We start from the raw sequence: 14,249 nt of genomic DNA on the forward strand, positions 1-14,249 counted from the left end.
CTCCTGCAGTATTTTGGGGTGGCATTTTCCTGGAATGGGAGGGAACTCAGCATTTCTATGGTGTGTTGCAGTTGAAGCTGGAATTGGGGTTTGTGTCTGTAAACCCCACCAGCTTTCATCCTAAGAGAGGAATCAAGAGACATGTTTAATCAGTCAACAAACACATATCTAGCCTTGGTGTTGTATCAGGGATTTCGCTGGGCATGAACACTCAGAGATGAATGAGACATAATCCAGGATGTCTGCAATCTACATGAAATTATATTCTGAACAAGGGCCGACTGTAAAGTGTATGTGTGAATATATGTGCTCTTTTAAATCCAGGAAAAATATTTTCCACATGACCAATTGTGCCACCAAAAAATAAATTGTTATTGGTGTACAGTGGCATTTGAAGATATTAGAAAACTCAAATCAAAAAGGGAACATTGCTCTGCCATGAATACATGATGTTGATACTTCTCTGCAAATTGCTGTGTCACCTCCAGGGTAACCTGTCAAGTGCATTTTCATATTATATTTCAAATAACACTAACCAATAAGTGGAACTTAGAAAAATGTATAAATGTGCATATTCTTATGTTCTGAACAATAAGAAATATGGAATGTCAAGCAATGAGCTAATGGCAAACACATAATTCAAATCTTTTTAGGTTAGCTTGTGACATAGAGGCAGAAAGTGTATCAAGGAAATGTAACAGTGTACAGAGCGAGTCTGCAAACTGATTTATTGAGGCATTCAAATAAGACAGTGCTATATATAAGCGCCTCTGTTATAGATGTTCCTGCAGTTACTACAGAAGAAATTCTTGTTCTGTGGGGTCTCCAATGCAGATAGGCTGCTTTGGTTCCATAACATAGGTTTATTTGCCTCATGGTGGTGCATTTCTTACAATGGGGTATAGGTAGTAAAACTAAAAATGATTATGAATGTGAATAGAAAGTAGACAGCTAGCTAGAGGAATTCCCTAGACATGACTGATTGATGTGCACTTTTTTCACATTAAACATCAATTTGGAATTCTCGAATCTAAGTGGATTTTCTTTGAAAAAAAAATAGGTGAAAGGAATACTGTGATCTAATCTGTTGGTTTAGACAAAAGCATGCAAGAAATGATGAAATATTTTCAACTACCAAAAAAAACCCAAAACAAACCCTAATTGTATATACCAAATAATGCTTCATGTTTTAAGATGAACTCATCATAAGAAATCTGAAAAATATCCAATAGTTAACTCTGGTTTTGTTTATGAAATTATATTAGAAAGAAGCTAATATTTGTCAAGACTTTTCAGTTTAAAAAACATTTTCTTTTATATCATTTCATGGAACTCTCCATTTACATAGTGATATGCTTTGACAATATAATCTTCTAGCCAGTATTAACTATTCTCTCCCTGGGGGCCCATATCACTTTCCTTTGAGCATTAGATCTCATTTCAACACTTACTATAGTATGGTAGGTATCTGTTCTTGTTATAGCCCTTTCTAGACTCTAAAATCCCATCCAGCAAGAGATATTTATTATCTGCCCCACTCCCTCACTTCTCAAACTTCGAGGGTAAATATAACCCACCTACTGAGGCTCAGTAAGACTTTATTAACTTTGATTTAATTACTATTTTACCAAAGCTAAAATTGAAGTTCTAAAGTGTGGAAAGATGCATCCAAGAATATGTGAGTCTGAGAGGTAGACCAGGATGCAGTTGTAGGCAAACTAACCCTGAATCCTAAGTGTGTGCATCTTTCCCTATTTTTAGCATATTTGAATTATAGAACATTTTTAAAATGAAAACAAATATTTTTAAATATCACTAAACATTGGTTACATATGTTATTTTATTTATAAATGTTTATATAAAAGCATTTTACAGTATTTATGGAACAAATGTTTAGTGCTAGTTTAAAAATATTGATTTTATAGAGCTGCTTCCTAAATATAGGTCACAGGGCATTGGCTTCCAGTCATTTCAAATCTACCCTTCAGTTCATCTATTCTGTGTAATAACATGATCGAATAAAGTAATCATAAAGCAAAATTCCTTTTGGGGCTAGGCAATAAAAAGTCTTGAGAATCTGGATATGTTCAAATGAGCAGAATTGGCGGCATGTCCTGGGCTTTATTGACAAAGGAATGCTGTGTCTTTATCTGTTACTTGTGACGATTCATCTGGATCACTATAAGTGCTTCCGGCCTGAAGAGAGAGGGAAAGGAACAAAATAATTTTCTTTCAGCGCTTTGCTCTAGATTTATACTAGCATTCATGATCTGTTTTGTAATTTTCTTGAAATGTATTTAATTTCTTTATATAATAATCTCTATATAACCTGTTTGATAGTAAGCAACAGGTTTTTTTTTTTTTTTTTTAATTTTGTACTGTTGTGAGCATCTTATGGCATTACAGAATCCAAGAGTGTAGACCCTAAAGGGACCATGAGGACTTTATGTCCAGTACTCCTTCTTCACAGGATGGGGAAACTAAGATTCAACAGGAATACGCGGTTTGCTCAGGAGAGGTGAGGAAAGAATAGAGATTGGAACTGGGGTTTTCTAAATCAGGCCAGCTTCTGTAAAAATGTAGGTATGTTGGAAAAGCCATGCAATTGTTTCCAAAGACTGCAGCCAACTCTCTATCATGATGGTCATGAATATATATGTCTCATTTATTTTTCACTGCTATGGCTCTGTTTCTTATTTCAAAATGTAAAACCAACAGCTCTCCCCATCTCTCCATAGCTGTGTGAACTTCAGCAATGAAGAATTCTGCGGATTGGGTTGTCTCCATCTCCTATTTATTTCTGATTATATTGTTTTCTCGAGATGCATTTTCTTTTCCCATCTGGAATACATTCTCCGGGAGTCTCCCTCTCTAAGGAAGCTTAAAAACCAAAGAGTGTTAATTTCTGTAACTTTTCCTGCACTTTTACACTGTAATTTCTCTATTCAGAAACCTTTAATTGTTCCCAGTTCCTTTCTGTAGGAGATTGAAAATTATCTGCTTAGTTTTCAAGCCTCAACACGCTGCTACTTTCAATCCCTTTTTCTTACTGCTTTCCGAAACACACCTGGCTTATTAATCAAACATACTTTTTGTAACCTCTAATTAGTCTCATTTCTGTGCTTTTGCTTGCTTATGGTCTCTCTTTCCTCCTTCCTTTGGAGGGCATAAGATTTCCTCCTAACTGTGGAAAATTTTTGAGATTGTAGAATTTCTCTTCTCATGCCCACCAGGCTGTATAAAGAGCCAAAGCCTGGAAGAAGCTCCCCCAGGACTGGTTCTCAACGGTCTGGCTGAGGTGTTGATCTGTGTTCTTGTCCCTGCTTGTTTGTCTATGGCTGCTTGCTTTTTGACCCTTCCTTTCAGATCCTTTCAGATCTGGGCAATCTTCCTTCCTGATTTTCTTTCCATCTAAAGTGAGTGCAGGGGCACCTGGGTAGCTCAGTCAGTTAAGCGTCTGCCTTCAGCTTAGGTTCTGGGATCGAGCCCCATGTCAGGCTCTCTGCTCAGCGGGGAGTCTGCTTCTCCCTCTGTGCTCTCCCCCTCTCTCTCTCTCTCTCTCTCTCTCTCTCTCTCTCTCAAATAAATAAAATAAATAAGAAAATAAAGTGAGTGCTCATCTACATGTATTTGAAAAGTGTTATTTTGTTTCTGTTCTCATTTAGTTTGTGGTTTTTGCCTTTTCATAAAAGCCTTCTGAAACAACTATTTTGTTTAGAATTTAAATGTTATCCAAAAATATATATCAAAGCAAGCAACTTTCCTTGGATTAGAATATATTCCTGGAAATCAGCACAATACGCTTTTGCCTTTAGATATGCCCAATGTTTCCAGGAGATTTCCTTCATGGTGGAGGACAGAGCTCTCATTCAGGGGGCTTGCTCTGAGAGGAAGGGTCAGCAGTAACATAAAAAAAAAAAATTTCTTGGGGCGCCTGGGTGGCTCAGTTGTTAAGCGCCTGCCTTCGGCTCAGGTCATGGTCCCAGGGTCCTGGGATCAAGCCCCATTTGGGGCTCCCTGCTCCGCGGGAAGCCTGCTTCTCCTTCTCCCACTCCCCCGCTTGTGTTCCCTCTCTCGCTGTGTCTCTCTCTGTCAAATAAATTTTTTAAAAAGATCTTTAAAACAAATATATTTCTTCCTTTTCTCTTTCTTGAAATTATTTTATTTTGTTTTATTTTTTCATTGCAATAAATGTAGTCTTTAAACCCCATCCCCTATTACAGGTCCCCACCCCTTCCCCTCTGATAACCACCATTTTGTTCGCTAGTATTTAGTCCTAAAATAGGGAAGTTTGCATGTGTTTAAAAGCCAGAGGAATTCGAAAGGAGAAGATAAAAAATGTTATAAGGAGAAAAAAAAGATGAGAGAAAGGTCCATCAGAAGTTGGATATGGATAGGCATCAGTGCCTATCTCCTTTCCAGTTTACCATTATGATAAAAGGTACCCAGTTAGCAGAGCACCATTCAGTGGAGCTATGTGTGCTAGAGAGATCTCAATCAGTAGCAAAGTGTGACAGTGAAAGAGACAAAGTTTTGCAATTTAATATATAGATGGAAAAAGAAGCCCTGGATAGTTTTGTTTTAAAGAAGGCCATGGAGAATCTTAAAAGTCTTAGGGAAACTTTACAGGGGCCACATTCTTAACCTTCTGTGTCCTAGTAAAGCAACTTTCTTTATTTCAACAAATTACTTATAGAACCTGTGACTGCTAATTTTAGTTAAAAGTGTGAAATCAATTGAGTGTGAAGATATTAATCTTGGCATATGCTTTTAAATTGAGTCAAACATCCTGTTTTAATAAATGATTAGAGCAAATGTGTCCAATACCATATTTTATAATCTCAACAAATGACTTTCACACTACACTGTCACCTACAAAAGAAATCTCAGTAACTTTTGACTCTCTTTTTCTAGTATCTCACACATCCTCTTGAAAAACACATTCAGTCACCTTCCAAAACATCTTTTGTACATTTTTCCTCTTATAAACCCACTGCCACTGGCTTTGTTCACCTCTCTACAACTTGTTACTTACATTGCTATAATACTCACATTGTTTCCAGAACACACCTCCAAGGACAACTTCACCCAGCTGCCAAAGTTTTTCTTTTTTTCCCTAAAATATAGATATGATTATATTAGAACACTACTCTAATAAGCAAACCATTTCAGTGATTTCTCAAGGCCTACAGAAAATAATCCACATTTATATCATGGTATTCATTAGCCTGTGAAATTTGGGATATAAGATTTCTAGATTCAAAGACAATAGGCATCCAATAAACATTTATTGAAAGAATAATTTAGGGGCGCTTGGGTGGCTCAGTCACTGAAGCGTCTGCCTTCAGCTCAGGTCATGATCCCAGGGTCCTGGGATCGAGCCCCGCATCAGGCTCCCTGCTCCGCGGGAAGCCTGCTTCTCCCTCTGCCTGCCGCTCCCCCTGCTTGTGCTTGTTTTCTCTCTCTCTCTCTCTCTGTCAAATAAATAAATAAAATCTTTTTAAAAAAAGAATAATTGAGAACATGCAAAATAGAAATGACTGAATAAGATGTTTTTACACAATCCAGCCTTAACCTCCCTATTCAGATCAACACCTCTCTAAATTCAATGATTGCTACCCTCTGTACCATCCACTATTCATTCATTATGGGCACCAATCCTGTCAATGGGTGTACAAAAGTGAAGAAAACAATCTTGGGCTCTGTCCAATGGGGTGAACAAGTCATGATGGAGTCACACATTAAACAAGTAAATACACAATTATTATTCATCTTAGTTGCTACAAAGGAAAGGCACTGAGTTGGTTCTCTTAGGAAGAAAGAAAGTGGGCTGAATTTAGTATAGGGAATGGTAGAGTCAGGGAATGTCTCTTCTGGCATTTGATTTAAGACCTGATAAATTATCCAGGAGGAAATTGGGAGAAGAGCACATCAGGCAACTACAAGTTGTTCATTTTCTTTTGTTTTGTTTCGAAGATTCAGTTTGTGTCTCATTCCTTCTTGAAGACACCATACATCCCCACACTTAGCCTTTTTGTGGTACTGATTCTATTGCCTGGAATGTTCTTCTCTTCCATTTTCTATGTAATGAATTTTTTTATCCTTCCGTATTTTTTAAATATTAAAATTTCAAAATGTCCTTACCCCTTAAAAACACTTGCACGTGGATGTTCATAACAGCTTTATTGCCAAAGCTCATAAGCAATCAAGATTTCCTTCAGTAGGCACACAGATAAGAAACTGTCGTACACCCAGACAATGGAATATTGTTTAGCACTAAGTCGGTATGAGCTATCAAGCCATGAAAAGACATAGGAACCTTAAATGCAGATTATTAAGTGAAGGAAGCCAATATGAAAATGCTATATGTTGTAGGATTCCAAGTATATAACACTGTGGAAAAAACAAAACTGTGGAGACAGTAAAAAGATCCGTGGTGGCCAAGGTGAGGATGGGGACGTGAATAAGGCAGAGCACAGAGGACCTTTAGGGCGGTGAAAATACCCGATGTTGATGGACACTTGACATTACACTTTCTCCAAACCCTTAGAATGTATAACAAGAGTGAATCCTAAATTATGGACTTTGGGTGATTAAGATATGCTAATATAGGTTCATTGTGGTGAAAAAAAAATGTCCCATTCTGGTGAGCCAGCTGTGCCTGTGGAGGAGTATGGAGTGTATGGCAAATTTCTGTCCCTTCCTCTCAATTTTACCCTAAATCTAAAACTGCTCCAGAAAAAAATCTTAAAAAGAAAAAAATAACACTAAATAGTGTAAATACGTTAAATTTTCACTTCCTTTATAATAAATTTGGTAAAATATCACATTTTCTGCTATCAAGAGCTTCTAATCTTTGAATGTCACTAAAGCCCAATGGCTTACAATCCCCTACAAGACCCAAGAGACCCAGCCCTCCTCCTCCCTCTCTGTGGTCTTCCTGACCTCGTCTCCCTTTGTTTACCCCACGCTCCTCCTGCTCCATCCAACAGAGCTGGCTCCCTAAGGTCTTTGCACGTGCTTACCCTGCTCCTATTTCGGGGCTTCCCCACTTGGGTTTCTTGACCTGGAACTACCATTCCACAGATAACAGATAATACTATATGGCTTGTTTCCTCTTCTCCATGACTTTTCTGCTAAAAATGATCTTACTAATGAGGTCTTCTCTTGGATTCTGATAAAGAACACTCATCCTCCCAGCACCCAACAGGTACCCTTGTCTTCCTTCCCTGCTCTATTTCCCCCAAAACAATTATCACTTGCTTACATATCATGAATTTTTTAATTTATTATTTGTTATAACATAAAACTCTGTATTGCTCACTGTTGCATCTCTACTGTGGGCACTCAATAAATAATTGTTGGATGAACAAATGAAGCATACGTTCTTTACACTCATCACCACTGGGCAGTTATTCTTAATACTATTTCTTTTTCATATCTTATTATAACATCAGTACACGTTAATTGAAGAATATTTCAAAAAAGTAGGAAACATAGAGGAAGATAAAACTTACAATGATCTAATAACCAATGTGACATCATGGTTAACGTTTTGGTTTATATATTCTTTTAGCCATTTATTCATCTATAAATATAGACTTCATAAAATTAGTATTATATTACAAATGCCATTTCATAGCCTAATTTTCTTTAACTGAATCTACCATAAATATTTGTCAGTTAATTAAACATTCTTCTACAGCTTCACTTGACTCTCTAGTGCTCCACTGTTTACTTCGTACCAGTTGAGTGCATGATGTAATCTGAAGTGACTTGAGCCAAGAACACTGAAGGATGTTCATCTATAGTACTTTAGTCAATTATTTTAAAAGTAAAAGTGGTTAATTAGTCTAGGAGGTAGACTTGGTTGTCAATAAGTACATTGCATCTTATTGTTAAACACTGTCTTTGAATTAACCAGTTAATGAAATGAGATAGTCAAAAAATGAGACATTTGCCAGTGGACCAACAAATCACAATCCAAAGAGCCTCATCCATAGGAAGATTGTCAATGAAAGCTTTAAGAGTGCTGAAGTTCATTTAGTCATGTTGCAATTGACCTTGACACTGTTCAATGTTGTCGGTTTTAAAAGTGTAAGGTAGCTCTGCCTTCTTATGAGACTGTAGAATTTAGTTAAAAAAATAAAGGCCACTTGTAACCATTGTTTTAGAGATGAAAACCTCTGCCTGGTTCTAGGACAAATGATTGATTCTATTTTTAAATACCATTTCAGGTTTTTGCATGAAATATTATGAATTAAATTTTCAAAAACCTTTCTAGACTACACAAAGGGTAAAAATTGATTTTTATTATTTTATGTGATAGGATTTATTTCTGTAAAATTAGAAGATCAATTCAGAGGAGACAAAAATATAACTTATTTTTAAAAAAGCCTCACAAATCTATTTTTTTCTAGTATATAACAGTTCAGGAGATAATTTGAAACTGATTCATCTGTTATACCATCTGTCAGAAATATGCTGCAGCTGTTAAATGTCCAGCAAAATTTGAACTACAAGTCTCAAAGTAATTCGCCCTTGATACATGCAGACTAGACAATTTCCAATTTGATTTACAACAATGATTCTTGCAAACGTGACTGATGTTCTAGCTATACTACTTTAAAATTTTCTTCTGAGCACAGCTATTGGACCTACAAAAGGGAAAAGGAAAGGAATTTGATCTGACTTGATTGAATTTATTCATGTCATAAGCTATTATACTGATTGTGTTCAATATTTTTCAAAGTTTTGAAGAATACCCACTATGTGTCCTGTATTCAACACAAGGAAAATGTAAACAAGCCCCCTTCCTTTCAGAAGAGACCAATGTGTAGCAAGGAGATCAAAACATAAACACTTATCACAATAGATTTTCAATGGTACAGGATGAGAGTGTTATATTAGAAATACCAAGAGTCTTACATTCCTTTGAAAACAAAACAAAAAATAGATGTAAAGGAGCTAACCCAGATAAGTCAATAGCTTCAACTCTCATAAAATCCATTCGCTGGAGCCAAGATATTTTAAAAGTTCTGGAGGTATATACTAATGATGTAGACAAACCCTCTATATAATTCAAGGGTTCCAAACTACAAGTCATTTTAGGTTGATAAAGATCAAAATGGTGATCTTTCTTAGGCAAGATACAGTGAGGAAGATCTGTGCAGAACATCACGGTGCAAAGCCAACTCTCTCTGCAATGTTTAAAATGGAAAAATGCAAAAACATCTGTTAGCTAGATAAAGTGAATACATTTCAATGGCCAAAACTAGGAACTCTTTAGCTTTGCTCACTTTTAGATGGATTTATTACTTATCATTGTCAATACTGCATTGATTCAGTAGCTCTTTATGTATTGCATGCCAGGTTTTTAGGCCCTGGGAATAGAGGCTCAATGAAATAGACACGTGCCCTATTCTCATGGTATTTATAGTCCCAGTCAACAAGAAAAGTAATAAACATGTTTTTTAAAAAAAATAATCATGATAATTTTAGATTGTGATTAGTGCTGTGAACGAAATAAAATAGTATGATCAAATAGCAAGTAGTATCTGGAGGGTGTGAAGGTAGAAGTTGAATTGGTTAATTTAGATAAAGTGGCCAGAAAAAGAAGAGGTGTTGTTTGAATTGAGGGCAAAATGGAATGGAGCCAGCCTTCTTTAGATGTGGTAAAGACAACTTTAGCCAGGAGGCAGAGAGGGTGGAAAGAACCTTGAGCTGGAGTGTACTGGGTATTTCTAGAACAGACACAGGAGAGTGAAACTAAGTTAGCTTAGTGACCCAGAGGAGAAGAGCAAAGTAAAGCAACACCAGAAATGCCTTAGGGCCAGACCATCACAGGCTTTGGTGGAGTTTGGATTTTGTTACTAACTGTGAGGGGAAACCATTGGGAGGTTGTCAGGGCATTGCGTAATCTGATCCCCATTTTTAAAAGATCCATCTGGCAATATGAAGAAAATAGATTTTAGGGAGATCAAGGTTGAAGCAAGAAATAAGTCCCTAGTAAATATTTATTACATGAATATGTGGAATAAATTTGATGTACAGTGTGAATGTATATTTATTCAGTGTAGGCATATCGATTGAATAGGTGATTGTGTGTGGCTTTCTCTGAGAACACCTATTTAAACCTGCAGAAACTACTTTCTTTTAGTTGGAAGGTACTGGTCTGACCTGGACAGAAGATACTGAAATTGCTGCAACTTTATCATATAGGGGGTTACATTAAGAAACTCCTGGGATCAAAATGAGTGATGATGAGAGAAATCTGGCTGTTTCAATATTATTAGGATATCTGCATAACTCAGGCATAAATTCAATGTAACCTATACAGATTTCATCTGAAGTGAGTCTAGAGGTGGTGTGTCCTTGAAATGTAGACCTCAAAAGCATAAGCCTGACCATCAAGCCCAACTCCATTTTTGTCCCAGCTCCAACATTCTTTAGCTGTGAGCTCTCAAGTTTCCTCATCTGTAAAATGGAAATTAAACTGATGTCAAAAGCTTCCTCTAATAACTCAGTGAGAGAGTTCTTTCAAAATATTGAATGTGTTACCTCTCACATACTACTCAATAAATGATTACTGTTGCTCTTCATTTATTTACTGGTTTTGGTATAATGGTCTCTACTGTATGCCATTCATGGTGGTCCAAATTGCAAGGAATGAGATGGAAGACCAGACAACTGCCTCATTCAGCCAAAGGTACTATAATGCATATGGCAGCACATTGGGCTTTGTCATGTTAAAGGGAAAATGAACAAAGAGTGAGTGAAGTCACCTCCATTGGGGAGTACACAGGAGGGATTCAGTGAGAAGAAAAAGGGGGAGAGATGGATTTCTTTTTTGTCACCCACTGATTGTCACTGCATATCAGATATGCCCACTCAGCTGACTTAAGTCCAGTTTGATAATCCTTAGCTTTCCTCTAAATTAACACTTGATGGCAAACATTATATTTCTCTTCATGACCACTGTCCCTCATAGTCCTTTCGTGGGGTAGATAAACAAACCAAATCAATTCTTCCATGGATTGTATGGAAAAACAATTCTCAATCATATAAAGTATTTTACCAGTGATCTAATATGCATGCATTCTTGTACCCTTCTCCTTGCAAAGCAATTTAGTTCTGCTATGTGGATAGTAATATAAATAATAAACTATTTCTTCATAAAATAAAATATATAACAATGAGACAGTATTTGTATGGGAATTTCCATAATAGATTATTGAGTAAAAAAGTATGCTACCAACCAGATTTTAAATGTTCCTGTTTATATGTATATATAAAAATCACAATGACCCATCTTGTCATTCAACATAGTTTTGGCCATAAGGAGCAAGGCAGGAGCCTATTGATCGGAAAGAGAGGAGGTCAGAGGCCTCTTAAATTTGTCCTGACTAGGGAGAGGAGGGGTCATAAAACATAAGGCAGGGTCAACATGCAGGTAGAAGTAAGGTAGCTCCAGCTTTAAAAGTTAGGAATTGAAGGCACAGGACATTAAGAGACCATGAAGGGTTGTATTCCTCTGAGAATGTGCCTTTCACACTGGCTTTTCTAGTAAAGTGTGAATGAGGATGCTGCTAGAATTGCTGTCCTGAGAACACTGGTTCTGGAGTCCTTTATTGTTCTTGTTTTCTGTGTATCAGGCTTATATTTCCAAATGTGTGATAGAAAATGTATATTTAAAAGACAGTGTGTGGTGAAAATTCTCCGACATTATTTTTCATCAGAGATACATTCAAATGTCATCTTTAATGTCAACTGCATGCATTCTAAAGTTCTTTGACCTTGTAAACTCCTGCCTATATCCCTTTGCCTGTAGAGGCCTCCCTCAGCCAGGTTCTTAGGTGAAGGGCAACAGCCGTGTCATCTTTATTTGTCAATAATCTCCTCTGTTCCAGCTTGAATTAGTACAGAATTCTTAGAGCTAGTCTGACTTCCTGATTGACTGAAATTGTGTGAAAATAAAACTCAAGGCCCATCTGCTTCTTCAGTTTTCATCCAAGATTCCCTGGAAGGGAAGTACACTGCAGACCAAGTATTTGCTGTAGTTGTGTGGCTGTGGTCTTGGAAGACATCCCACTATGGGAAAATACAATACTGAATTATTTCAAATGTTAGCAATCTCTCTCTCTCTCCCCCCCCTTCTCTCTCTCTCTGTCTCTACTCCTCCTCCTTCTCCTCCTCTATAAAAATTATAATTTTCTCCAGGGATTTGCCTGATTTGTTAATATTTAATGTCTGCAGAATATTAAGACACATGTTCTTAGACAACAAGCAAGCTGACTCTTTGGGATATATAATGCATAATAACATTATAGTTGGAAATAAAAATGGCTAGTTCATCACAGGAGTCAGCGTGCAATATGTACATGCACATCCTGCTGCTACAACCATCCTGGGAAATTTGATACCCATTGTGACCTCTGTGATTTTGCTTGAGCTGCTCTCTCTTTCTAGAATGTTCTAGGCTCTCTTTCCACCTGTCTATATTCCCTCAATTCTTTAAGGTCATAGTCATTATTTATATGTTACCTGGTACCATAAGTGATAGTTAATCATTCTTTGTGGATACCTGGAATATTTGTCATACTAGACGAGAGGTTGGAAAATTTTTTTTCTATAAAAGGTCAGATAGTAAATATTTTAGCTTTGGGAGGTTATATGGTCTCTTTTTGTGACATTCTGCTGTGGATTTGAAAACAGCCATAGGTAATACATAAGCAAGTGAGCATGGCTGTACTCCAATAAAACTTTATTTACAAAAGTGAGCTGGGGGCCACATTTTGGCATGTAGGCCATAGTGTGTGGGCTACTTGACAATGCTTTGGAGTTTTTAGAGCTTGAGAGAAAGTTAGCTAATGTGCTTGTATTATGAATGAGTCATCTGTAGAAAGGGGGTTAAGGACACACTAAAAGTCTCACATTTATGTTGGAGCCAGCACTAACAAGCAACTCACTAAACAGCAGCCCTGCATTTTAAATGTATTCTATTGCTTCTAGTACTTGATTATATTTTATTCAGCACTGAATTATAAACTTTGATATTATCCTCTTATTTCATGTTTAATTACTTTATGTGGGTCTATATATTATTGGACTCATGGGGAAATGGGTTATATTTTTTTATTGTCCAGAGTAGCTACAACAGTACAAGGCATAGAGTAAGACCTCAATAAATATTTGTGATTAAAGTCTTCCAGGAGAACATACAATACATGTAGCATCTTTCTTACTTAAATATGTGGTTATGGACTATGTATCTCAATTTAGAAGGATGTAATACAGCCAATGTTCAAATTATGATAATAATTTTTGCAGCCACCTTAAAAAAACACACAAAAAAACTCTTATCTGCTCTTAGCTTATCTGATCCCAATTTTATTCTAATTTTGTTACTCTGATTTATGTGACTTTTTAAATTAACGAAAAATTTAAAACAATATGAAGATGATCAATTGGTTGTGGAAGTACAAAGTGTTTAGATGTAATAAGGATAAAGTGTGTTTAGGTTTGCACATGCTATATTTAAGTTCTAAATTTAAACTAGCTAATGGATCATTTAATCAATTATTCATCAACTTCATTTTAATTACTTTCAATGTAACACTATATATGCATTTAATGTTCAATTTTGGAAAATGAGTCACTCATTGTCAGGCATAAGCTAGCCCTATTGAGCAGGATTAGACTAGAAAACATTTCTGCCCGCATGATCTTATTGAGTTCTAACAGAGCTCACTTCATTTCTTTCGGATTACTACTCAGATGTCACCTAATGCAAGAGACTTTCCTTGACAAAGCAGCAAAAAATAGCCATTCTCTATCTCTACTTTATCCCCCAACCGCCAGCCCCTTCTTTCATATTTAATGTGCCTGTAGTATTTATCACCGTATCATACTATAAATTAACCTCTTTGCTTTTACCTCTTTGTTTTTGTTTTAGCTAGTTTTTAGTTCCCACTAAAGCATAAATTCCACGATAGGAATGTTGTCAGTATCATCCACTGCATTCGCTGTGCCTGGCACAACATAGGTTCTGGGTGCATATTTGAATGAAACAGATGAAAAGGAATGCATGTTAGCACATTCCTAATAAAATGGGAAATTTGAAAGTAATGATTACTCCAAGTAAATGCAGAACTTTCATCAAAAGGTTATAAAAAGTTAGATCCAAAAGAGTCAGCACTTAAGAAATCAGGTTTTACCATGAGAGACCATGGACTCTGAAAAACAAACTG

General features: G+C 36.5%; 1 protein-coding gene across 1 annotated transcript in view; it reads left to right on the forward strand.

Annotated features, from left to right (window-relative positions):
* The window catches only part of CNTNAP2 (contactin associated protein 2), a 2,031,041-nt gene that overhangs the window by 585,477 nt on the left and 1,431,315 nt on the right, over positions 1 to 14,249 (forward strand). The gene's annotated exons all lie outside the window — the stretch shown is intronic.

Source organism: Zalophus californianus, chromosome 12, assembly GCF_009762305.2.
Source record: "Zalophus californianus isolate mZalCal1 chromosome 12, mZalCal1.pri.v2, whole genome shotgun sequence".
Taxonomy (NCBI): Eukaryota; Metazoa; Chordata; class Mammalia; order Carnivora; family Otariidae; genus Zalophus; species Zalophus californianus.